Source organism: Mustela nigripes, chromosome 16 (genome assembly GCF_022355385.1).
Source record: "Mustela nigripes isolate SB6536 chromosome 16, MUSNIG.SB6536, whole genome shotgun sequence".
In the NCBI taxonomy this organism is placed as follows: domain Eukaryota; kingdom Metazoa; phylum Chordata; class Mammalia; order Carnivora; family Mustelidae; genus Mustela; species Mustela nigripes.
In genome coordinates this window covers 15,820,220-15,847,304 of record NC_081572.1, presented here as the reverse complement: position 1 = coordinate 15,847,304, position 27,085 = coordinate 15,820,220, and positions in this window count along the sequence as shown.

Genomic DNA, 27,085 nt, shown 5'->3' with positions numbered 1-27,085 from the left:
ATAACACTGTATGTTAACTAAACTGAATTTAAATTTTAAAAATTGGGGAAAAAAAAAAGAAAGAAAGAAAGGTTGGCTATACTCATGTTTGAGCAAGTAGACTCCCTCGGGTACTGGAATAGGAAGGTTTGTCACCATGAAGTTTCTGTTTCCAAACTTTGCTATATAAGATGAAGTAATCTAAAAATTAGAGACAAGTCTTCTTAAAATGTTTTTTTCTGAAATTATTTAATTCAGGCCATTTTTGTGGTTTTATGTTAGTTTCATCATTACATGAATTATGGCTTTTTTCACAGCTGCTGGGAAGGTATATCAGGATGGGTTGCTGAAGGGTATGAAATCTCTCTATGGTAAGTAAGAAACCCAGTTAAAATTCATATTGTCTGACTTCCCCAACTTGACACCATTCAATTATGAATCCTGGCTCCTTGCTTTGGTATCATTTCTTATTTATGATTGTTTTCAGTATATCCACATTTTAACCAGTAACAGCATATATTTTTATCTTGTAGGAAATTCCATATACTCGCATTTTTTTTCAACTGTGTACACCCCTCTCCCACCGAAAAAACAACCAAACCTAGGAAGTCACAGCATAAGTGAAAGGAAGGGTTAGCCTTGTTCAAGGGATTTGGTCAGTTCTATGGGTAGCTAATATAGAAACTCATACAAAAAACATTATATATATGCAGCCCCTATTTTTTACATACAAGTATTAGATTGGTTGTCTGCAGTTTCACTTGCTTAAACTGCTTAATTTGTTTTGTTATATAGGCTTGTTATTAAGACAAGCTCTAATTTGAACTGTTTTCCTGATTTTTGTATACTTGAACAAGTCTGTTTCGGATTTGGGCTTTGTTGAAAGGTGATTATACAAAGACACAAAATTTCTCTTTTTTGTTCTGTTTTACTTTAATAGAATTTATGATTATTATATTCATTAGGGATTTATTAAAGAAGCAAAATCACTATAAGTGACATGGAATAAGAGATTTATTGTAAGAATTAGATTTTATGCAATTGTGAGAGCTGGTAAAGAAGTCTGTGAAAACTGTCACCTCTGCTTTTGGTGGTGGGCCTAAGGCCCTGAAATCAACATAGTCAGCAATGCCAGCACTCAGGAGGAAAAACTGGTATGAAAAAGTTGGAGAGAAAAAGAAAAAACTAGAACCCATGAAGACAAACTGGAATTCATGTCTCTTGTTTCCCCCACCCTTAAGACTGTAAGTGACCTGAGAAAGAAACTGGCATCTCCCTTCAAGGAGATAGACATGTGCTTAGCCTAAGACTAGAAGTGGTGAGAGCCAGATCTGGATGCCTGGCTTCCACCCTATGCCAACAAGGTGATCCAGAAGATTAAGAACATTATCAGGGGCTGTAATGACACCTGGAACCCAACACCGACATTTATGATTGATTGATTATATTTTTTGAGAGAGAAAGAGAGTGTGTGTGAGCCAGGGCAGGGATTGGTGGGGAGTAGGAGCATAGGAAGAGGTGGAAAATCTTTTCTTTTTAAGATTTATGTATTTATTTGACACAGAGAGTGAGATCACAAGTAGGCAGAGAGGCAGGCAGGGGCAGGGTGGGGAAGCAGGCTCCCTGCTGAGCAGGGAACCCGATGTGGGTCTCTATCCCAGGACCCTGAGATCATGACCTGAGCCGAAGGTAGAGGCTTAACCCACTGAGCCACTCAGGTGCCCCGAGGTGGAAAATCTTAAACTCAACCTCACAACCCTGAGATCATGACCTGAGGAGTAAGATGTTTAACTGATTGAGCCACCCAGGGGCCCCCTGACACTGACCTTTAGAGTATAGGAGCAGCTCCTTCACTTGTGCCTTCCAGATCTCCTGCAAAATTTTCTGTGGCCTGCCAGAACTCTATAGGTGAGGGAAGTCCTAGAAATATAATTCCAGTTTAGCCAATTTGATACAGTCACAGTCTACCATCATCTTCCCCTTGGCAACTTGGCAGCCATATATATATATATATATATATATATTTATTTATTTATTTATTTTAGCCTCTCTTATATTTCTAATAAAAACAGTAATCACAGTTTCTCATACAACCAAAACTATGCTAACCCTCTTCTCAGGATATGTTTCAAAATCCCAGCTATCACTATCCATCTCTAGGTTATGTTCATTTTCTAACTGACTCACATTCTTCCTTGACATCCTATAATTTAAATAATGATATAAGACTAGCTACTGTTCACAAATCTTCTGTTCACAAATCTCATGTAGATGCAGGGAAAATGGAGGAGGAGATAAAAAGAAAAGAATTGGTTAAATACTCATAACTGTTACAGTCTTGTGCAGTCCTTTAGCAACTGGTCACGTGGATATAGCTAGTATTTATCTTTCCTTTTGCATTTCTATTTCATATTGCCCTCTCTCTCACCAAGCACTTCAGCTGCTCCTACCTCCTTACCTGGTAGGTGACCCTAAATTTTGTTCCTGAAGGATAAGGGCCATTGTCGGACCTGTCTCTATTGTATTGCGTTATTTAATTTACAATTAGCTTTAATCACAGAACAAGGGAATACCAGCAGGTGTCCTAGATTCTAGACATATCTATCCCTATCCCCACTGTGTAGTAGCAGCAGCCCAGTTTCCCCTGATGGTCAGAATAAATCACTCCAACCAGTAAAGTCATCCCTTTTTTTACTTGTAGACACATAGGAACAGGAAGACAAAGTGGCTCAGATTCAGTTTTTTTTTTTCTTCCTCATTCAGTTGGCCATGGGATAGTCTTTTCTTTATCAACTTTATTGGTGCATAATTGACATATAACATGTAGGTTTAAAGTATACAGTGTGATATTTGATACACTTATATATTGTGAAATGATTACCACATTCATCACCTCACCTTATAAAAACCAAAAAATAGAATGTTGATATGCATGCAAAATTTTGGTATAATATACTTATATACTTTTTTCATAATTCCTACATTGTCTCCTTCCTAAGGGGGAAAGGTTCATACAAATGAGCTGGACAACACTCTAAAAAAATTGGGAATTGAGCTCACAGAAGAGGAACTTGCAAATCTCTCAGAAAACCTAGAAGTTGATGGTGAGCTCCTACAGATATCTTCAGGGCATCTTCTATTTTGCTTTATATCTAATGTGTTTAAAAATAGATAGATTTGACAGATGCATATTAGAGAGGTTGGAGGAGAGCCTAATTTCATTTTTTAAATTTGTTTTTAAAATTTTAATTCCTATAAGGTTAACATACTATGCTATATTATCTCAAGTGGACAGTATAGTAATTCAACAATTCTGTATGTTACTCAGTGCTCATCATGACAGGTGTACTCATTGAGCCCCATCATAAATTTCATCCGTTCTCCCACAGACCTCCCCTCTGGTAACCACCAGTTTGTCCTCTATAGTTAAGGGTCTGTTTCTTGGTTTGTCTCCTCTCTCTTTTTGTTTTTATTTTTTATTTTTGTTTTTGTTTTTGTTGTTGTTGTTGTTGTTCATTTGTTTTGTTTCTTAAATACCACAGATAAGTGAAATTGTGTGGTATTTGTCTTTCTCTGAGTGATTTATTTCACTTAGCATTATACCCTTTAGCTCCATCCGCATTGTTGTTGCTGATGGCCAGATCGCATCCTTTTTAATGGCTATAATATTTGCCTGTGTGTGTGTGTGTGTGTGTGTGTGTGTGTGTGTATCCCATCTTTATCCATTCGTTTATCTATGGATACTTGGGGGGAGCCTAATTTGATTTTTTTTAAAGATTCTATTTTTTTATTTGACACAAACCCTGAGAGAGATCACAAGTAGGCAGAGCAGCAGGTACAAGGGGAGGGAGATGCAGGCTCTTTGCTGAGCAAGGAGACCAATGCAGGTTTTGATCCTAGGACCCTGGGATCATGACCTAAGCTGAAGGCAGAGGTTTAACTGACTGAGCCACCCAGGTGCCCCTGGAGAGCCTGATTTTAAAGTCAGAGTAAATCTTGGATCATCATTACAAATAATCAAAGTAGCATCACCTTTCCCTGTGTATACCAAGAATTGCAGAGTGTACTGTCAGAATCTAATAGGTCTAGATAATAAGAAAGTGAAATAATAAGGATTTGAAAATCTATTTATAGAGAAGTCAACAGGCCCATTTTTCTATCTATCCTTCTGTTTACCAAAATCTTCACTCTAAAATGTATTCAAAGATTCTTATCATAGTGCATGAGACCTTCAGTCTCCATCTGCCCATCTGAATATCTTCTCTCATTTTCCTTCTGTTCAAGCCATGTTGAACTATTTGTAGTTTCACACACATAGCATGATAGCCCTCTACTTTTCCCTTTTCTCAGCTTCTCCATATGAAGTTTTTTCCATCCCTCCATATTTTAGATCAGCCGCTCTGATACATTAATATAGTTCGTGCATTATCTCCTGCAGGAAGCAGTCTTAAAACATACCAAGCTAGATTAATGGTCCATTTCTCAGCTGTTTGTTGCTACATGAAGTAAAGTTTCCAGAATACCTAGTCAACTCCGCTATCTTCAACTATGGCTTATAATGGCATCCAAAACACGAGGAAGAGCACAATTTTCCTGACCCAGTTTCTAAGTTATGAGACCTTTGTATTTTTTTTTAAGAGACCTTTGTATTAACGGAGATCATTTTAACTCCCTGAGATCCAGGCATTTAATAGATGGTCTCAGGTAAAATGAAAATATGGGGAATTTTTCATGGAATTGTTTCCACAAAATATGTGTCTTACGTTTGTGTTCTGTACTTCTGACATTATTTGCATTGTGCCTTTTTTGGTAGCTAATGGGATGGTTGGTCTGAAAAAGGTGATGGATGAAGTCAAAGTTACTACAGGTAAGTGAGAAATTATCAATCCAAGACATTTAGTATTTATAGTAATTATATTTTATCATTATCCCTCAATTGCCTTCTAGTTATGGCATTTATTTCCTTATTCATTAAATTACTAACAATTCATGTATTTTCTGGTATATTTTTTATTTATATATTTTCTTCTTTCTTTTAGAACAGCCAAATTTTTTTTTTTTAATGAAGGGGCCCAGGTACAAGGATCTTTTTTTTTTAAATGTTATGTTAGTCACCATACAATATAGCCAAATTCTATATTAGTAAAATAATATATGAAGTAAAATTTTGGTAAAGACTACAGAAAGCTTATAAAAATGAGACTAACATATCTTACTTGATATAATTATTTGAATAATTAATTTACAGTATTCTAGTTGAAAAGACAGATACACAATGTCAGTTTCACTGGGTTCAGAGTTGCTTTGCCATTGTCAATATGATTGTGACTTCTTTTGTTAGCATTTAAAGGTCAAATTCTTTTTTCGTGAATGTCGTATTATACTTGGAGAGGTCTCATTGGCTTTCGTTTTTTATTCATATATTTATATTTATACATTTATATTTATATTTATACATATTCAAGCTATGTAGCCATAGATTGATTTTTCCTATTTGGAATCATTAAATGATCCTCTAAATTCATATATGTCATGATGTCTGCCTTTTTTAAGGAGGGGAGGTTGATGCCAAAGATGTGAAAACTCTTCTGAAAAACATGGGAATAGAATTCACAGATAAGGAACGTTTGAAGCTGATGAAAAGTCTGCCTTTCAATGGTAAATATTTCAAATTAGATGTGACCTTAAAGGGTGTTTAAAAGTTAGTTAACATACAGTGTAATATTAGTTTCAGTTATAGAATTTAGTGATTCATCACTTCCATACCCACTGTTCATCACAAGGGCCCCCCTTAATCCTCAGTACCTATTTCACCCATCTCCCTACCCACCTCCCCTCTGGTGACCATCAGTTTGTTCTCTATAGTTGAGAGTCTGTTTCTTGGTTTTATTCTCTCTTTTTTCCCCCGTGTTCATTTGTTTTGTTCTGTTTCCTTTTGAGCTCTTTTTTAAAACTCACACTATCCCCATTTGCTAAGATGCAAAAATAAATTTAAAAATTATATCCATCTCAAAATAATTCAAATGTTTACTTATTCCTGAGGGAATTGTCCATCTATGCAGTTTATCTTTCAGTTTTGGGATAAGCATCTCCAACATACTGACTCATACCATTGAAGGGATTAAATTTCTGAGGATACCCTTACCTTGTAGATAGCTACAGGCAATTGTGGGAAGTAAACAAGAGAAAGAGGGGTGTTAAACTGTGAGGGGACAAAAGGTGAGAGGTGTTGTTACCAAAAAAGTTGTGTATATTATAGGGCACCTTGTGCGCTAAATTTTGGATAGACTTACCGTGTTATAAGCTTTCCCTAATTTTCTCTCATACTTTATATTAATGGGGGAAATTTCTAGAGTATATCATGAAAATCCCAGTTTTACTGAAATAATTTTAGTGAAAAGCCACCTCATTCCCCCATGACCTTAAATGTACCCTTTTTTATAGATGATAACAAAGTTTTCAAGAACAGGTTGCTAGAAGGTGTGAAGTCTCTTAAAGGTGAGTGAGAAACATAATGAGAATACAAATGAATATGAGATCTTCATTTTATACTGTTTCTGAAATATGAATTTGCTGCCATCTGTCATATATACTGATTGCAAATGTATACTTTTTTAGAGCTTAATCTTTATTTTAGCAGATAATCTCATGTTCTATCTTGGAAGTAAAGCACCATACTTTCTTGTCATTTTCCAAATTTTCAGGAAGAAAAATATCAAATTTCAAGTTTGCATAGCAAAAAAAAAATATAGAAAGGATTAGCAGTGATTCAGGGAATTTAATAAATAGCAGAAAAAACTAGACTGAGTTCATTCATCAAAAGTCAATCTACAACCGTTGAGAACTGAAGAATATTTACCTCCAGTACCAGAATTCCCTGAGCATTTATTGAACACCATTTATTTTTTCTCCACCAGATTTTTTTTTTAATTCTCCAAGAAAATTGAGGCTAGCAAGACTGATAACCCTCAACTTTCTATCCCCAATGCCTACCTTTACAGGTATCTTTAAGCATACCCATCCTAGTATCAAAGGATGAGTGAAGAGTAGCTCTTCCTCTTCAAGCCTTACCAGGATTGACTCCGTTCTCTCCCACATCTTTAAGACTTCATCCCATTCACCATTTTCAACCTCTTCCTCAGTGGACAAGCTTTCCTTTCAGCCCATCTACATGCTCAGCGTATCCCATCTTATAAAATAAGCAAACTAAAACTCTTCATACCTTTTTGGCCACAACTCAATCTCTTTCTTCCCTTTCTCATTCACTTATTGAGAGACTTGTCCATACTCTGAGCCTCTATTTCTATACCTTTTCAAACTAATTTCAGTACTGAGTGCCCTTTAAAACCTTGTGTTTGTGTAGGCTGGTCCCCAAGACAAATCTCAAGGGAAGTAGCCTTAATTCGAATTTTGTAGTTGAGGGCTTAAAATATTTGGTCTCTGTGTTAAAATTGCTGAACATTAATTAATTTATTTTTTCACTTTATTTGTTTAATGGAGAAGTATATTTTACTAGTGAACAAGATATATTCTACTAGTAAACAATACAAGTGTATTGGCACCAAAGAAGTGGCAATTTCCCCAAATTATTCTTTTTTATTATTATTATGTTCACTTTAGAGCAAATATTCTTTACTTTAGGTAAGTAGTATACTTTGGGGGAATCCTTGAATAGGCTTTAGTGAGTATATAACCTGTCTGAAACAGTGTGCGTATTATATGAGTAATGATCTACTGTTTAAGAAATTCACAATGGAATATGTGTATCAAAAGTGTGTAAGCACTTCTCCTTTGGACTGTTACATTTCTTAGGTGGGAAAGTCAATATCAACAACCTGGACACCTTTCTGAACAACCTGGGGATCAAGCTTGCAGATACAGAACTTAAAGATCTAGTTGAAAACATGCATGTTGGTGGTAAGGATGTTATCAGACACACAGGTTAACCATGGAGAGTGTTTAGTTAAAAGAATCTTTAAGGAAAGAAATGTCCTTTTCCATAAGGGGAAGGGAAGGCCCAAGAGCCAAGTGGTGATATAGCACAGCAATGACTAAAACATGGAGAATGTCATTTGAGTTTATGAGTATCCAGTTAACAAAGTCAAAATTGAAAGATTTTTTATATGTGTTTTTATATGACTTTCATACTCTCTGCAAGTATCATGGTTAGTAGTCTTTCCAATTCTGAATACAAGAATGGAGCATTCTTTCAGCACACTCACTTCTGAATAACTTCCTCTAACACAAATAAATTTGAGATATTATAGGCCAAATTGCATCACTGCAATTGTATGGTTTTCATGTTGGGCTGTTCCTCCCATTCATGCTAATCTTAAAAACTGGAGAGAATAATAATCTAGAAAGTGTGTTCAAAAATATTTGTTAAGGGCTCCTGGGTGTCTCAGTGGGTTAAGCCTCTGCCTTTGGTCCTGGGATCAAGCCCTGCATTAGGCTCTCTGCTCAGCGGGGAGCCTGCCTCCCCCTCTCTCTCTGCCTGCCTCTCTGCCTACTTGTGATCTCTCTGTCAAATAAATAAATAAAATCTTTTTTAAAAAATTGTTAAATAAACATATATAACAATTAGGATGAGGTCTGACAGATAGAAGTACAACTGTTATAGTTGTTCCTATGTTTTTCCACCAACTTTGTATTGTATCTCATAATATGAGATCTATATGATATATGAGATCTAAAACATATGAGATCTATAATATAATATACTGTGATTTTGATCTTCTATAGTTGATGAGAAAATTCCTCTAGAGACACTGATGGAAAACATCACAGACTTTACAGGTGAGAGAAAAGTTACCATAAAATTAGGATTCCTATTATCTACATTAAATTTTTTTTCTGATATTTCCTAGTACTCCATCATTGACTTATAAATTCTGGTATTTCTCTTTATTTTTAATGAAGTATTTGTCTCTAATGTTTCATGTATTGATATAAAATTATCTCTTTTTACAATGAAATTACCATGCTATCCTTGCTTTCAAGTTCTATAATCTCTGTTGTTTATGTCAATAATATAATTCAGTTCACCAGTGATTAATAACCACATATAGAATGACACAGAAAATCAGAATGGAGCCTAAAATTGATTGAGGTAATGTCTTCATTATATTTATTATTTAATTCTTATTTTTTTAATTAAAATACTTTTTCAAAGAAAAATTCATGTAAGCATCTATTTTTTTAATCAATAGATCAAATTTTATTCTGAAAGTAGTCTGTCCCTAATTTTTAGAAGAAACTCTCTTGCTCATATTAAGGAAATAAATTTGACCTAACATCTATACTGATTTTGTTGTTGAAATGTTTTATTTTTACTTTATTCTTCAATCAGAAAGTGAGAAGATGATATTAATTATCCTAAAATAATTTTTTCACTAGAAATAATTACTGTTATGTGAAATAAAGGTGTGTACCAAATTTCCTATTTTTTCAAAGGTGAGAAGATTGAGTCAAGTAATCTAAAAAATGTTCTGGGAAATCTGGGAATTGAGTTTACAGATAAGGAACTAGAGGAGATGCTGAAAATACTGCCGATTGATGGTGAGTCATACAAGTGTCTGTGTAAGCTTCCAGGGAACTTAGATTTTTGTGGATCTGCATGCAACTTTTTAATTTCTTCTAAAACATGATAGAACATTTTTTTAGAAACCAAAATGTAATCTACATATAAAAACTGTGAATGTCATTTAGAGTTTATTTTAGAAGCCAAGCAATTCCTCAGATGTAAGTTGCCATCAGAACAAATGTCTTCTATTGCCCTTCAGGGCTTATACCAGAAGAAGGGGGAAAAAGAGATAAGAGAGCAATAGAAGAAATTAAAATAATTAAAAAGAAAGGGAAGATATTTATACAGTATAGTAAGCCTACTCAAGAGGACAAGTTTGTCATATTGAAAAAGGCTTCTCTTCCTTAATTTCATTGTTACATAAAGATGAAAATTTGGAGTAAAACATTTTTAACAGAATTACTGAGACATCATCCACATATCATACAATTAACCCAATAAAGCATACAACTCAGTGAATTCTAATGTATTCACAAAATCGTGCCTTCATCACCACAAACAACTTCAGAACAATTTTATTATCCCAGAAAGATACCCCAGACCCACTGATAGTCACCTTCCAATTTCTCCATGCCCCTCAGCTCTGAGCAATGACTATTTTCTCTCTCTATCCCTTTTCCTGTTCTGAATGTTCCACATAAATAGAATCATACAATATGTGGTGCTTTGTGACTAGTTTCACTTAGCACAGTGGTTTCAAGGTTCTTCCCAATCCTGTTACATATTCTCAGTACAGTTGACCCTTGAACAACATGGGAGCTAGGAGCACTGACTCCCTGAGCAGACAAAAATCTGTAATAACTTTCGACTCTCCAAAAACTTAACTACTAATTGCCTTCTGCTGACCAGAAGCCTTACAGACAACATAAACAGTCCACTGATATACGTTTTGTGTGCTGTATGTATTATATACTCTTACAGTAGGTAAGCTAGAGAAAAGAAAGTGTTATTAAGAAAATCATAAGGAAGACAGGTGCCTGGGTGGCCCAGTCGGTTAAACCTCTGACTCTTGATTACAAGCTCAGGTCATGAGCTGACATTCAGCTCCATGCTCAGCACAGAGCCTGCTTGAGATTCTCTCCCTTCCCCTCTACCCTTTCCCCCTTCTCCTGCTCGTACTCTCTCTCTTTCTCTCTCTCTCTAAATAAATAAAAATCTTAAAGAAAGAAAGAAAGAGAAAGAGGGAGGGAGGATAGAAAAGGAAAGGAAGAGAAGAGAAGGAAGGAAAGAAATTAATTGTAAGGGAGAGAAAATATATTTACATTTACATTTACATTTACAGCATTGCAAACACTCCATGCAGAGTTCAAACCCCTGTTTCAAAGGTCAACTGTACTTTGTTTCTTTTCACAGCTGAATAATGTGCTGTGTATGGACATACTACATTTTATCTATCCATTCTTGGATTGATGGATGTTAGGATGGTTTCCACATTTTAGCTATTATGAATAATTTTCCTCTGAACATTCATGTACAAGTTTTTACATGGAAACATATTTTCTTTTGTCTTGCGTATATAACTTAAGAGTGAAATTGTTGGGTCATATGGTAACTCTATGTTGAACCATTTGAGGCAGCTAGGTTGTTTTCCAGAGTGGCTGCCCTACTTTACATTTCTACCAGCAGTCCATCAGAGTTCCAATTTCTCCACATCCTAGTCAACACTTGTTATCTGTCCTTTGATTACATCATAGTGAGTGTGAGGTTGTATCTTATTCTGGCTTCAATTTCCCTGGTGGCTAATTATGTTAAGCATCTTTTCATGTGTATATTAGCTAAATGTATGTCTCCCTTGGAGAAAAATCTATTCACATCCCTTGTCCATTTTTAAATTAGGTGTCTTTTTATTACTGAATCATAGAAGTTCTTTATATATTCTAGACACAAGTCCCTTATGTTTTCTAGATACAAGTTCCTTATCAGATATATGATTGCAAAAGTTTTCTCCTGTTCTGTGAATTATATTTTTACTTTCTTGATAGTGTTCCTTGATGTGCAAACGTTTTTCATTTTGTTGGTGTCCAGATTATAATTTTTTTCTTTTGTTGCTTGTGCTTTGGGTGTCATATATTTTTAAAAAAACCATTGTCTAACCTAAGGTTAAGAAAACTTACAGCTGTTTTCTTCTAATATTTTTATAGTTTTAACACTTATAATTAGGTCTTTGATCCACCTTCGGTTAATTTTTTATTTTTATTTTTTTACAGAGAGTTGAGCAGGGGCAGAGGGAGAGAGAGAGAGAATCCCAAGCAGGCTCTACACCCAGCATAGAACCTTATGCAGAGCTCAATTTCATGACCCTGAGATCACAGCCCAAACCAAAATCAAGAGTCACACACTTAGCTGACTGAGCCACCCAACTGCCCCATCTTGAGTTAATTTTGTATATAGTGTGAGATAGGGATCCAAAAGAATATTCTCTTTGCACGTGAATATCCAGTCGTCCCAGCACCATTTGTTGAAAAGCCCGTTCTTACTTCACTGAATGGTGCTGGTAACCTTGTTAAAAGTCAGTTGACCATAAATTGGAAGGTTTATTTCTGGATTCAAAATTCTATTCCATTGATCTGTATATCCACTTTTTTTTAATGCCAGTATCCCACTGTCCTGATTACTGTAGTTTTGTAGTTTTTAAAATGAAAAGTGTGTGGGGTGCCTAGATGGCTCCATTAAGTGTCCAACTATTGGTTTCAGCTCAGGTCATAATCTCATGGGTTGTGGGATTGAACATTATATGGGGCTCTGCGCTCAGCAGGGAAACTGCTTAAGATTCTCTCCCTCTGCCCTGTCCCTCCCCCCATGAACACTCACAAGCCAGCATGCTCACTTTCTCAAATAAATCAATAAATCTTTAAATTAAAAAAGTGTGAGAACCCCACTTTTTTTTTTCCTTTTCAAGATTATTTTTGCTATTTGGGGCCCCAGCTTTACCATATAAATATTAGGATCAGCTCATTAATTTCTGCAAACAAACCAACTAGAATTTTTTATAAAATTGCATTGATTCCATGGAATAATTTAGGGAGTATTGCCATATTCACAATATTAAGTCTTCCAATCCATAAACTTAGGTGTCTTTTCATTTCTTTAGGTCTTCTTTAATTTCTTTCTACAATGTTTTATAATCTCCAAGGTATAAGTTTTGTGCTTCTTTTGTTAAAATGATTCTTAAGCATTTTACTCTTTTTGATGCTTTGTAAATGGAATTGCTTTCTTAGTTTCCTTTTTGGTTTGCTTATTGCAACAGTATAGATATACAATCAATTTTTGTATATTGATAAAAGACTAGATTTTCTGTTTCCAAAATGACTCTACTTGTGCTATTTTTGTGAATCTCATATTCATTTTACCATTACATGAATTCTGACTTTTCTTACAGCCAATGGAAAGTTATATCGTAATAGGTTACTGAAGGCTATGAAGTCTCCTAAAAGTACGTAAGAAACAAAATTATAAGGCATGTTATCTGGATTCTCCAGATATATCATCTAAGCATGAACCTTGGCCCTCTTTAAGTTTTTATTTATGATTCTTTCAGCATAACTACATTTTATCTGTTGTTAATATGCACTCTCTTTTGGAAGGCAGTCCAGTATCTTCTTAGATTTTTTTCAACTCTTTCTCAAAAAGAAAAATCAATCCTATGAAATACAAACAAACAAAAAACCCTAATCATTTTCAAAGAGCAATGGTCAGCTACAATGATACCTAATATGTCAAATCAATAAACAAAAATAACCCTACTTTTTGTGCTGAGTAATTAAGTTAGTGGCCTGTAGTTCTATTTGTTCAAGCCCCTTAACCCTGTTTTATTATGTAGGCTTGTCAAAAAGAATAGACTAAAGGAAATACAATTCTCATTCCGACTTTCTCTTGACTTTCTCTTTGGGTCTTCAAGTGGACAGGTCTATTTGGGGTTTTAATCTTGCTGAAATGTAACCATAACAGAGGCATGAAATATGTTTTATGTTTTGTCTCTTTTGTTTTAATAATATGCAGTCATTAAAGTTAGTAGCTTTACTATATTTTTTTAATTTTGCTATATATATACCTTTTTTTTCCAAATGTTGCTTCACTGTCTCTTTCCTAAGGTGGGAAGATGAAAACTAATAACCTCCATACTAATTTGGAAAATATGGGAATGAGGCTCACAGAGGAGGGATTTGCTGAACTGTCAAGACAACTACAAGTTGATGGTGAGCCCAAGAGATAGCACTAGGGCATCTGGTTTTCCTCTCTTTATAGGAATATCCATTAAAATTAGGATGAGTCAAATTTAGCTGGAATTTATTATACTATATGAATAATTTATATCTTTTTCTAAGCTCATGTCACTGATTATATGTCTCTTTTGGACTTATGTAGCAAATGGGAATGTTGATCTGCCTAACTTGATGGGAGCAGTGAAAGCTATTACAGGTGAGTAAAAAGTCACTATAAACCTAGAATTCCTATTGGAACAGTAACTACATTTACCATTCACCTTAACTGCCATGTTGATTCTGTTACTATACTCCTTATTGTAAGTATTTGCCCAGAGTTGGACTTTGTGGTATCCATGTTTTGGTAATAAAATTTTAGTTTTTATGCCTTGGCAGAAAGACCCATCTTCTCTTAAAAAAAAAAAAAAAACAAAAAAAACTTAAACTTAAAAATAACTTTTTTAGAGTCACTCAATTTTCCTCACAGGCCTTTCTCTTTCTGATTAAGGGAAGGTTGACGTCAAGAACCTGGAAACCGTTATAGGCAACATGGGAATCGAGCTCACTGACAAGGAACTGGAAGATCTGAAACAAAACCTGCCCATCAGTGGTGAGCATATGAAATACTGTTGGATTTTGAGTTTTAGATTTTATGTACCTTTTAGCAATGAGAGGAATGGAATAAGGGAACTTTTTATGCAGAAGATGTCAAGATTGGAGATGAGGCAATGACACTGACAAAGAAACTGGGAATGTAGTTTGTGGACACTGGTGGCACAGTCGCTAGAAGAGTCTTCCCAATTCCAAGAACAAGAAAGCCACTTTTGAATCCTATCTTTTCATTGTCAAATTCAACAGTTAATATTTTATGAAATAGAAAGTCAAATTTACATTTTTGAAATAAGTATATCTTTAATATTTTAATTTTTTTCTACTCTATGCTCATAACATATTCTGAGTAAATATTTATTGAATGACTTTTTGAAGTGCTTAATAAGATGTCCAGGACACTTAAGTGTTATTATAATGTGAAGGGGAGGGATTGTGTTTTACGTCATTGTGTTTTACATATATACATGTGTATGTGTTTTACATCATTTTATGAGCTTCAAGTTATGGATTTTTGTTACAGGTGATAATAAAGTTGCTTTGGAAACTTTGAAGGATAAAGCAAAAGCTTTTACAGGTAAGAATTTGTTATAAATGATTTGTAATAAATCATGATTTACATTAAAAATTTTAGGGGCGTCTGGGTGGCTCAGTGGATTAAGCTGCTGCCTTTGGCTCAGAACATGATCCCAGGGTCCCAGGATCGAGCCCCACATCGGGCTCTCTGCTCGGCAGGGAGCCTGCTTCCCCCCCACCCTGCCTGCCTCTCCGCCTACTTGTGATCCCTCTCTGTCAAATAAATAAAATCTTTAAAAAAAAAAATTTAATAACATGTTCTCAAACTGGCTATAAATTCACATATTTTCAGCATTCATTTTGATAAATATTTGCATCTACTAATCAATAGATTAATCTAACATGATCTGAGTTTATAAGTAAAACAAAAAGATAACTTCCTCATAATAAGTCTTATACTCTGATGCTTCTTTTTTTCCAATGAAACTATCTGGCTGGTACTTATAGACCAAAAACTAGATGGACACAGTAAAAGTAGAGTGGAACATTAAAAATAATAAGTCCACTGCTGCCAACTAATCTCATAGTTTTAACAAAATAAAGTAAAATATGTCATAGTTTGTTAATTCTGTATTATATTATACTAACCGTCTCTTGAACTTATTTTTAGGTAACTATATGATCAGATTTGCTTCTGCACTATGTGGTATTATTCTCAGTATCAGGAATATATCCTGTTCACTATCTTTTTGAAAGACATTATTTATTTATTTGAGAGAGGGAGAAAGAGTACAATCAGGGAGAGGGCCAGAGGAGAGAGGGAAGCAAACTCCCTGCTGAGCGCGGAGCCCAATGTAGGGCTCGATCCCAGGACCTCAGGAACATGATCTGAGCTGAAGGCAAACACTTAACTGACTGAGCCACCCAGCCACCCCTTCCTGTTTAGTATTACTAAGGGAAAAATTCTATTTTTTATTTACCATTTGACTCTTTTTATCAGAAATCTTTCACTCTGCATTTCCTTCTTATTCTGGTATTAGAGAAATACCAGGGAATATTAGAGAAATACTAGTACTAGTACTAGTACTAGTACTAGTACTAGAAATACTAGTACTAGAGCAGCAGAAGTGTATGTCTAGATGATTTAAAATAATTAGATTGTCCCTTCATATTTTAACCTACAACTGTTCCATCTTTTCAAAGGAGAAAAGATTGATGCCAGTGACCTACAAAATATTCTGAAAGGCATGGGGATTGAGCTTACAGATTCGGAGCACAAACACTTACTGAAAACACTACCTATTGATGGTAAGTAAATGCCACATAAATGCCAACTTGCCATCCAGGGAACTTGATTTAATGGATCAATGTGACCCATTCTCAATCTTTTAGTAGAACAGTTTTGCCTAAAAAATGCCTCAGATTGATAGAAATTCTGTCATTACTGCTTCAAACACAATTTTAGATTCATCACTACATTGCCATATAGTTGTCCAAGTGACTAATACTTCCCCTTCAGATCAGCCACAGTTTTTCAATCAGAGCAATGAAAAATCAGAAGGAGAAATAGAACATCAGTGGAATAAAAAGAAAGACATGGGCACCTGGGTGGCTCAGTTGGTTAAGCAACTGCCTTCAGCTCAGATCACGATCCTGGAGTCCCTGGATCGAGTCCCACATCAGGCTCCCTGCCCAGCAGCGAGTCTGCTTCTCCCTCTGACCCTCCCCCTTCTCATGCTCTCTCTCTTTCTCCCTCTCTCTTTCTCATTCTCTCTCTCTCTCTCAAATAAATAAAAAATCTGAAAAAAAAGAAAGACACAGTTTAATGTATTTTTTAGAATTGCACCATGAGAGAGTTCAATAAATGTCTCTAATTCCAAAGAGTTGGTATGTTTGTCACTATGGAAAACACTTATATTTTTAAATGTCCTTATTGTATAACTATAAAATAGGTTAATTTTTAAAGCAAATCATTGAAATGTATCTTCTACGGTCATATAATTTATAATGATTTGGTGACTCTTCATATCAATTTCCTAGAGATCTGAACTGTGCCTTCTCTTACAGCTCATGAAAAGGTGTTTCAGAACAGGTTGCTGAAGGGTGTGAGATATAATAAAAGTGAGTAAGAAGTACAAAGAGGAGACATGAAATATCCCTAAGCCTTAAATTTTTAAAATTTTATTTAAATTTAAGTTAGTTAACATATAGTATTGGTTTCAGGAGTAGAATTTAATGATTCATCAGTTACATAGAATACCCAGTGCTCATCCCAATGAGTGCCCTCCTTAATCCCCATCACCTATCAAGCTCATTCCCCCACCCACCTACCCTCCAGCAACCCTCAGTTGGTTCTCTATAATTAAGAGTCTCTATGGTTTGCCTCCCTCTCTGTTATTTTATTTTTCCTTCCCTTCTTCTGTGTTCATCTGTTTTGTTTCTTAATTCTGCATATGAGTAAAATCATATTGCATTTGTCTTTCTCTGACTTATTTCATTTAACGTAATATGCTCTAGTTCCATCCACATCATTGCAAATGGCAAGATTTCATTCTTTTTGATGGCTGAATAATATTTCTCTGTGTGTGAGTGTGTGTGTGTGTGTGTGTGTGTGTGTGTGTACCACATCTTTAACCATTCATCAGTTGAAGGACATTTGGGCTCTCTCCCTAGTTATCATTAAATGTATACTGAGGGTTGCTGGGGGGAGGGGGTTTGGGAGAAGGGGGTGGGATTATGGACATTGGGGAGGGTATGTGCTTTGGTGAGTGAAGTATGTAAACCTGGTGATTCACACACCTGTACCCCTGGGGATAAAAATATATGTTTATAAAAAATAAAAAATTAATTAATTAATTAATTAATTTTAAAAAAATGTATACCAAGAGATTATGACACATTTTGCTGCTTGTATCACATCTGTGTTTTTCCTGGTAATAACCCTTACTTTGTCTTAGATGAAAGTTTTCTACCGGGTTGCATTTTTCAGGCTTTCTCTGAAGAAACATATGAACAGAACTAAAGATGGAAGGAAAGATAGGAGGAGGGAAGGAAGAAAGCAAGGAAGGAAGTGGGGAGCAAGGAGGAAAGTGGGAGGCAGAGAGGAAGGTTTAACATTTATTCCAAAATGTGAGCAGGAGCAGAGAAAATAATCTGAGAGTAAGAGTTTAGGAAACAAATACGATCTCTGTTTCTGTGTGGAGATTTTTGTTCAGTGCTGTTCAGTTACAGCTGCGCAACCCTGTCCCACCTCACTTTGTCCTGGGCCTGTATGTCTAACACTGGGGGAAAACGTTCTAATTCTAACTTTTAATTCTTTAAATTGTAATTCTGCTTGTAAGGAATCATGCAAATCTATTGTGGTTTTGTTCTTTGCCTGAAAATTTTCGCAGTTATACTAGATTAGGAAGTCATTCTCTTTCAGCATGTGTATTCATGTAACAGTAAACAACTATTACTATCTTAAAGAGGTGTTTATACCCCCATGTTCCTTGCAGGATTATTTACAGTACTCAAGACACAGAAACAATGTATCTATGGACAGATGAATGAATAAAGAAAATAGGAGATATACACACACACACACACACACACACACACTAGACTATTACTCAGCTGTAAAAAAGAAGGAAGTCTCGCCATTTCCAACAACATGGATGAATCTTGAGGACATTATGCTAAGTGAAATAAGTCAGACAGATAAAAAACAGTATGATACAATACTATATGATTTCACTTATATCTGGAATCCAGAAGAAACAAACAAACAAACAAACCCAGAACTGACTGATAGTTGCCAGAGGCAGGGGAATGGGGAAGGGAATGGGTGAAGATAATCAAAGAATACAAACCTCCAGCTATAAGAGGAGTAAATTCTGGAGATACAATGTACAACATGTACAACATGGTGACTATAGTTGACAATACTATATCGTATTTGTGGAAATTGCTTAAAGAGTAAATCTTAACTACACATACACACACACACACAATGTAACTGAGATGATGGATGTGTTAACTAACCTTATTGTGGTAACCATTTTGCAATATACATAAATCATTACATTGTATACCTTAAACTTATACAATTTTATATGTCAGTTATAACTTAATAAAGCTGGGGGAAAACAGTATCGCCTGTGTAGTTGAAGATAATAAAATGTGTTTATGCATTTTTCTAAATATTTATAATCATTCCATTTTTTCCCTTTCCTTTCATGTTTTCAAGGAGGGAAGGTTGATGTAAATAATCTGGATCCTGTTTTAGAAGCCATGGAGGTCAAGCTTACAGAACAGGAACTCAGTCTGTTACAGGATCTTCTGAGTGGTGAGCCCTGTGGAAAACACTGTGATTTTAAAAGATGTTAAGCTTGCAGGATTAACTGTGACTGTTTCAAATGTTTAAATTATGTGTTGCCTGAAGCCATGTGAATAGCTTTTACAAGAACTCAAGGGGCAAAAAGGCCATTGATTTTTGTTGATTTAAAACCTGTAATCTGTTTCTTTATACATACATCTCAGGATAGGGACAGGTGGGAGTGAGAAGGGGAGGGATTACTGTTGTCTGGTTTTACAAAAATAGGATCTGTAATGTATTTTTTCTCACTGTGCCATATATCTCTGACATCAACCCAGGTTATAACCCAATCCATTCACCCATTCCTCATTTCTCTGTTCATGGATTTGAGATGGCTTTATTTTTCTGGTCACTATAACAAGTTAACAGAAAAATAGGTATAGTATTATTAATTTTGAAAATATAGATATAATATACCTTCATAAACATAAGGAAAGTCTGGAAGGATATACACAAAACTGTTAGTAATGGTGAGGAGTAGTCATGAAACGGAGAAGAGGTAAAAGAAGGGACATTTACCTTTTCTTCATACGCTTGTATATTTTTTAATTTGTTACACAAAGTATCTTTTAAAATTATAACTTTTTTTTTTATAAACATATATTTTTATCCCCAGGGGTACAGGTCTGTGAATCACCAGGTTTACACACTTCACAGCACTCACCAAATCACATACCCTCCCCAATGTCCATAATCCCACCCCCTTCTCCCAAACCCCCTCCCCCCGGCAACCCTCAGTTTGTTTTGTGAGATTAAGAGTCACTTATGGTTTGTCTCCCTCCCAATCCCATCTTGTTTCATTTATTCTTCTACCCACTTAAGCCTCCATGTTGCATCACCACTTCCTCATATCAGGGAGATCATATGATAGTTGTCTTTCTCTGCTTGACTTATTTCGCTAAGCATGATACGCTCTAGTTCCATCCATGTTGTTGCAAATGGCAAGATTTCATTTCTTTTGATGGCTGCAAAATTATAACTTTTTAATCTCAATTTATTTTGCTTTTAATTAAAGATGGATGCAAATGGTCTGGTAAAATGATAGGATTTGGGCTGTGTTCTTATCCACCAATTAGGTTTCAGGAATCACTAAGTTGACCATTTAAGTAATTAGCTTCTCTCTAAAATCCCTCACTGCTTAACACAGAAGAGCCCATTTCATCAACACGTGGTACCACAAGAAAATACTCCTTATGAACCTTGAGAAACATGCATCATTTCATGAACTAAGTAAAAGTAACATTGAAGGACTGCCCAGATCACACAAAGCCACGAAAAATGTGGACCTGGCAGAGTTACAACATTTAATAATTGAAGAAAAAATTCTACATGAGATAGGACATTCAAAATACAAAATATGGATTTCAAAAGATTTAAAGGAACCCTTAGGAAAAAGTCAATCATTTTCATAAAGGTTATTTTTCTACGTCTTGTTTCAAAGTTCAAAAGGATACTGTAGTATACAATTACCTAACTTTCCCAGAAAAAAATATCTCAACACACTTGTAGAAGTCAGTGTTGCTTCACTGCTCCTCCTAAGAATTATTTTACAGCCTATAGAATAACTATTAGAATAGCTATAATTACAACCTGAATTTTCTTAAATATTAGATAGGATAAACTTGTTTTCATAATTTTCATTTTTATTATTTAGTACAACATTTTAAGATCACTTTTATTCATTATTTACTATTAAATCTTGGTCTTCATTGTAAACGAATTTATTTGCTTTGGTCATCTTTGAACATTAAATCTTAAATAAAAAGGACTTCTTTTTTTTTTTTTTTTTAAAAAAAAGACTTCTTGTCTTATGTATCTTTTTTCTGAGTCCATGATACTGTTTTTCTCTGATTAAACTTTGTCTTATAGGCTCTAAGAAAGTTGATCTGAAAAACCTAATGGATAAAGTAGAAGCTGTTACAGGTGAGGAAGAAGTTACCAAGTATATATGATTCTGATTCTTTATATATATTTTTATTATGTTAGTCACCATACAGTACATCATTAGATTTTTATGTAGTGTCTCATGATTAGTTGTGATTCTTCATATTTGTTCTTTCCTGAAAATTCTTTCTTTCCTGTTATTCCCTTTAAATTATGCTATTTTTAATAAACTGATTGTAGTCTGATTTCCTAGACTTTGACTTTGGTTTGTCAGTGTTTCAACAATAAAACATAGTGCCACATTTTGTTAGGCCATATGATCTCATTTTTCTCCAAATTAAGGTATTTACTTAAAAAGAGGTTAGTGTAATAAAAAGAGACTAAAATTGTATTACCTACTAGTAATCTCTCACAATAGAAAATTATGAAATGCATAATTATGTGCTCTGTTATTTTGCCTCTATTATTACTAAAGTTGTGGAAATAAACACTTCAAGGTTCTACCATAACTGTACTCAAACAGGACTCATTTGACTTTATTATGCATTAAGTAGTTGGGGTTAATATAGTAATAGAAGATTTCATCATGATTTGGAATAATGAGATGGTTCTTTAAAATCAAACGTTACCATTTCTATCCTTTTGAAGGAGAGGAATTTGATGTCAATGACATAGGAACAATTCTAAGAAACATGGGAATAGAACTCACAGATGAAGAACTCTCACAACTGATGAAAACTCTGCCAGTTGATAGTGAGTATTTCAAATAAAAATATAGTCATCCGAGGAAGCATATTGTTAAATTGCAAAAAAAAAATTGTCTCTATCTTATTGCTTGTCAGAAATAAGCTTATGAGCCATGTTACATAATTTAAAATGACTCTCTTGTATCTTAAAATTTATTATTTTATCTATTTTTTAATCTATTATTTTATCTATTGTATCTGTGCCATTTAATCTTTGGTTTGAGACTCAAACATTGTGTTATCATGAATCCTATCATCAGGGTTCACTTAATATCTTTTATATAATTACGTATTTTGTAACTTTTGAGTCTATCAAGAGATCTGAAATTTAAGCCAGAATAAATAAGAAAAAAAGAAAGAGAAATCTAGTAGGGAAAATGAAAATATTGCCAAAGAAAAGGAAAAGATATATTTCAGAATGGTAGAGTGTCAGTATCCCCATGCCCTATAATTTCATTGTTTGCCACTAAATCAGAAAATTTCTAAGGCAGTTCATAAATATGTCTTACTGGAATTGCTGATTCTTACTGTCAGTGAAGCTCCACTATGAAGTTTCTGTGATCTGAACAGTGTTTTCCTTACAGATGGAAAGGTCTACCAAAGAAGGTTGCTGGATGGTATAAAGTTTCTTAAAGGTGAGGGAGAAACATACTAAGACACAAATTAATCTGAGGTCATCATGTTTGGCATTTCTACTAATTCCTTGTGATTAAATTGTCAGCCTTGACACCTAACACATTATTACATAATTTTGTTTTTTTAATAGATCAATGTGTTCTTTAGGAGATCGTTTCTTATGATGTAAGTTGGAAAGAACTCCCATGCTCTCTTGGGATTTCTCAAACTTTGACAGAAAAAGAAATTATCAGAGCCCAGGCTGTACAGCAAAAGTAAAGGGAAAATTAGCACTTCTTCAGTTAGTTTATTCAGCAGCAAGAGACTACTAATCTGACATTTAGACCAAAGGTGAGAGAGAGAACAAGAGAGCTCTAGAAAGCCTTCAAGAAACTGAAAGAACATAGGACTGAATAGACAGAAAGCAGGCCAGGAAGAAGGTCATGTCTAAGCAAGGTTCCCCAAACTACCTTCGTGATATCTGCCAAATCCACACAGTATTTGTAGTATTATTTATATTTTCATTTAAACTGATTTACTTTAACTTGAATTTTTAAAATATGTTAAATGGTAATGGAGAACCAGCATCCTTTAGCATGACTAGATGTTAACTGTAAAAATAAACACAATAAGGAATTTGAGAAACAAAACAGAGGATCATAAGGGAAGGGAGGGAAAAATGAAACAAGATGAAATCAGAGAGGAAGACAAAATGTAAGGTAGGCTCTTAATCTCAGGAAACAAACAGGATTGCTGGAGGAGAAGGGGATGGGAGGGACAGGGTGGCTGGGTGATGCACACTGGGGAGGGTTGGCGCTAGGGTGAGTGCTGTGAGTTGTGTAAGACTGATGAATCACAGACCTGTACCCCTGAAACAAATAGCACATTATATGTTAATAAAAAAAATAAACACAATGAAAGTGAGACAATAGTCATTTGAGACACGGGAATTATTATCACCTTACTAGAATTCTCTGAGAAGTCATTCCATCACCTTTCAGTTTTTATTCTGGGTATGCTTATATGAAGATTAAAATTAAAACAGTATGTTCTAATTCTAACTCTTATTTTTTACTCTGTCTTCTTCTCATGAGGCTTTGGTCCTTTGGATGAATATGATAACCATAATCCTCAGGAGGGTAAGGGTTTATCCAACAATTTAGGGACATTAACTTCTGCTTCTACATCTGTCTCTCTTTCCATAAGGTGGGAAGATTGATTCCAGTAAAGTGGATGCAGTTTTGGAAAACATAGGAATGGACCTTACCGAAAAGGAGCTTAAAGACATAACACAAAATCTGCCAGTTGATGGTGAGCATTTTAGAAACCATTAAACACTACAGAAAAACTTCTTTTATAAGCCTATTTATAACAATCATTAAAAATGCTTCTTTGGCATCAAGAAGGCATTCTGAAAAGCTTAGGGAAAAAACTCAGGTCCAAAGAAAGAACCCATCCTGTCTCTTGCTAGTCTTACGTGCAAATTAGAGAAGGATTTCGGGTTATCTCTGTTTTTTTCACTCAGCCTTACCTTTTTTCTCCCTATGGAGTAGGGAGAATTGGTAAGTATTGCTCAAATTCTGCTTGAACTCTTTGGCCACATTTGCTACATGACATCAGTATTTATAAAAGAGATACTGAATATAGGTATGGTGATCTTCAATGTTGTTTCTATTTTAATGTGGCTAGAGTATAGCAGCTCTATCTGGCTGCCATCTCAGTATTTGTCACTTCCACCTGGGTCCTATAGAGAAAAGTCTGTTGCAGACAACTTAGAATAGTTCCTCTCTAAGTTTATAACTAGGATGATGTCAGAGCACCACTTCCGCCAAACACTGTTATTAAAGCAATCACAAGACGCTGCCTAGACTCAATCTAAGTTCTTGGTAGGAGGTGTATCAGGCACGTTGTAATGAGGTCTGTGGGGCAGGAAATACATAGCTCAGCCATCCTTGAAAATTATGTTCTGACACAGCTTTTTTACTCAGCATACAAGTCTTGGATTCGCCTATATTGTTGCTTGTGTCAGTAATTTGTTTTAATTGCTGGATAATATTCTTTAATATAAATATACCACAGTATGTTATCACTTCTACTATTATTGGGCCTATGCTTTTTTTAGCTTTTCACTAGCATGAATAAAACTGCTATGAACATTCTTATATGAGACATTTTTTGTTTGAGATATTTTTGAACATGTGTTTTTGATTCTTCTGGGTAGATACCAGGAGTAGAAATGCTGCCTCCTAAGGTAAATGCGTCTTTAGTTTTGTAAGTATCTGTTAGGTAATTTTCCAAAGTGAATGTACCATCTTATACTCCCACCAACAACGTCTGAAGGTTCTCTTAGCTCAACTCCTCACCAACACTTGTTATTATCATTGTTTTTAATTTTAGTCCTTCTGGTTAGCGTGTGATATGTATGGCTTGATTTACATTTCCTTGATGACTAATGATATTGAGTACTTTTCCAAGTGTTTATTAGTCATTTATACTTTTTTAATAAAGTATCTATTTAAATTGTTTGCCCACTTTTTTATCTGTTTGTCCAACCACTTGGGAAATGGTTGTTTCTCTTTCATACCTACATTCTAGGAGTGCTCAGTTTCTTTTTGTCTTTCTGCTTCATTATTAAATGAAGGAATGTAAGGCTTTACATTTTCTTCTGAACGCAGCTTCACTACATCCTTTTGGTTTTGATATGAAGAGTTTTCTTAATCATTACTTTCTACTGACTTATAATTGATACAAAGATTATCTAGTATCTAAAAGTATATTTCTTATTTTCTTTTTAAGTCTTTTATTTATTATATATAAACTTTGGAGTTCTACCAGATAATGTGGCCACTGAAATGTAAAAAAGAATCTCTGTTTTGTTAAAGGTTTCATTATGGCCATGTACTTTATCAATTTTTGTAAATCTGTAGGCATATAAAAATAATGTATAGTCTCTAGAGAGTGCATATAGATTTTTTAATTATTTTTGTTAGCATATAATGTATTATTTGCCCCAGGAGTACAGTTAGTGAATTGTCAGGCTTACACACTTCACAGCACTCACCAGTGCACATAGATTTCTATACATGTATTATGAAATCAAGTTTATCAGTAGTAGTATTCAATTCCTTTGTATCTTTACTTCTATTCTGTCTACAAAGTATATCTTCTTCCATTTAGAGGGTTAAATCTCCTATTAATTGAATTTTTATAAAATTCTTCTTGGGGAATGAGGGTGGTTCAGTCAGTTGGGTGTTCTCACTCCTTTATTTTCAATCTGCTTTATCATTTGGTTGAAATATATTTGCAAAATCATCATATAGCTGGGTTTTTAAGGAACTCGTTTGATAATCTTTCCTTTTTTATTTTTATTTTTTTTAAAGATTTTATTTATTTATTTGACAGAGATCACAAGTAGGCAGAGAGGCAGGCAGAGATAGAGAGAGAGAGAGAGGGAAGCAGGCTTCCCGTGGAGCAGGGAGCCCGATGCGGGGCTCGATCCCAGGACCCTGAGATCATGACCCGAGCCGAAGGCAGCAGCCAAAACCACTGAGCTACCCAGGCGCCCCAATCTTTCCTTTTTTAATGAGAAATTTCCATTTGTTCAGATTTGGTGTAATACTAGACATATATATTTTATTTTATGTTTAATATTCATTTTCTACTATTGTTTTCTTTTTTCTTTTTTTTTTTTAAAGATTTTATTTATTTATTTGACAGAGAGAGATCACAAGCAGACAGAGGCAGGGAGAGAGAGAGAGGGGGAAGCAGGCTCCCGCTGAGCAGAGAGCCCGATGCGGGCCTCGATCTCAGGACCCTGAGATCATGACCTGAGCCGAAGGCAGCGGCTTAACCCACTGAGCCACCCAGGCGCCCTGTTTTCTTTTTTCTTATCTTATTATTACCAGTTGATTCAAGTTGTCATTCATTATATTTGTTTTCTTCTTAATTAAATTTGAAGTTCCAGAGGAGGGTCACATTTCATTAATTCTTACATTTCTTTTCTTGTCATTCACTGTCATACTTACCTATAACTTAATTATTATTGGTAATAAAATACTGCTTTTTTCTTCATCAAGATACCTTTATCCATCAGATATTTTATTTCAGCTTTATCCCTTCCTCCCCACCCCCCACCCTACAATCCCAATGAGCAGTAACTTTTAGAATACTCTTATTCTTCCCACAATTTCCTCTACTCCCCACCAAGAGATCTTTGGAATGTCTTTACTTCCTCAGCTATAACATTTTCAATTCTCACAATCAATCAACTCCTAAAATATCTCTTACATAATCTCCCTTCTATTTCAAGATTCTTTATTTAGCACTTAATATTACATATTCCATAACATAACTTACAGAAAAGAAGGTAGCATCTGTTCTGACATCTCTATTTCCACCACCTCAGGAAAATAAATGTGTCTGCCCACCTGTTTTATTCCTTCTTGGTCTCTTAGGAATCAGAGGAATTGGAGTATCCTCATACTGGCCTTGACTGAGCTTCCTTGGGGTCTCTTCAGCATTCTAAATGCCAAGTGTTTCCCAGGATCTACTACTTTCCAGTTCTGTTCCTGTGCTCTGACACCTCTCTGCTGCC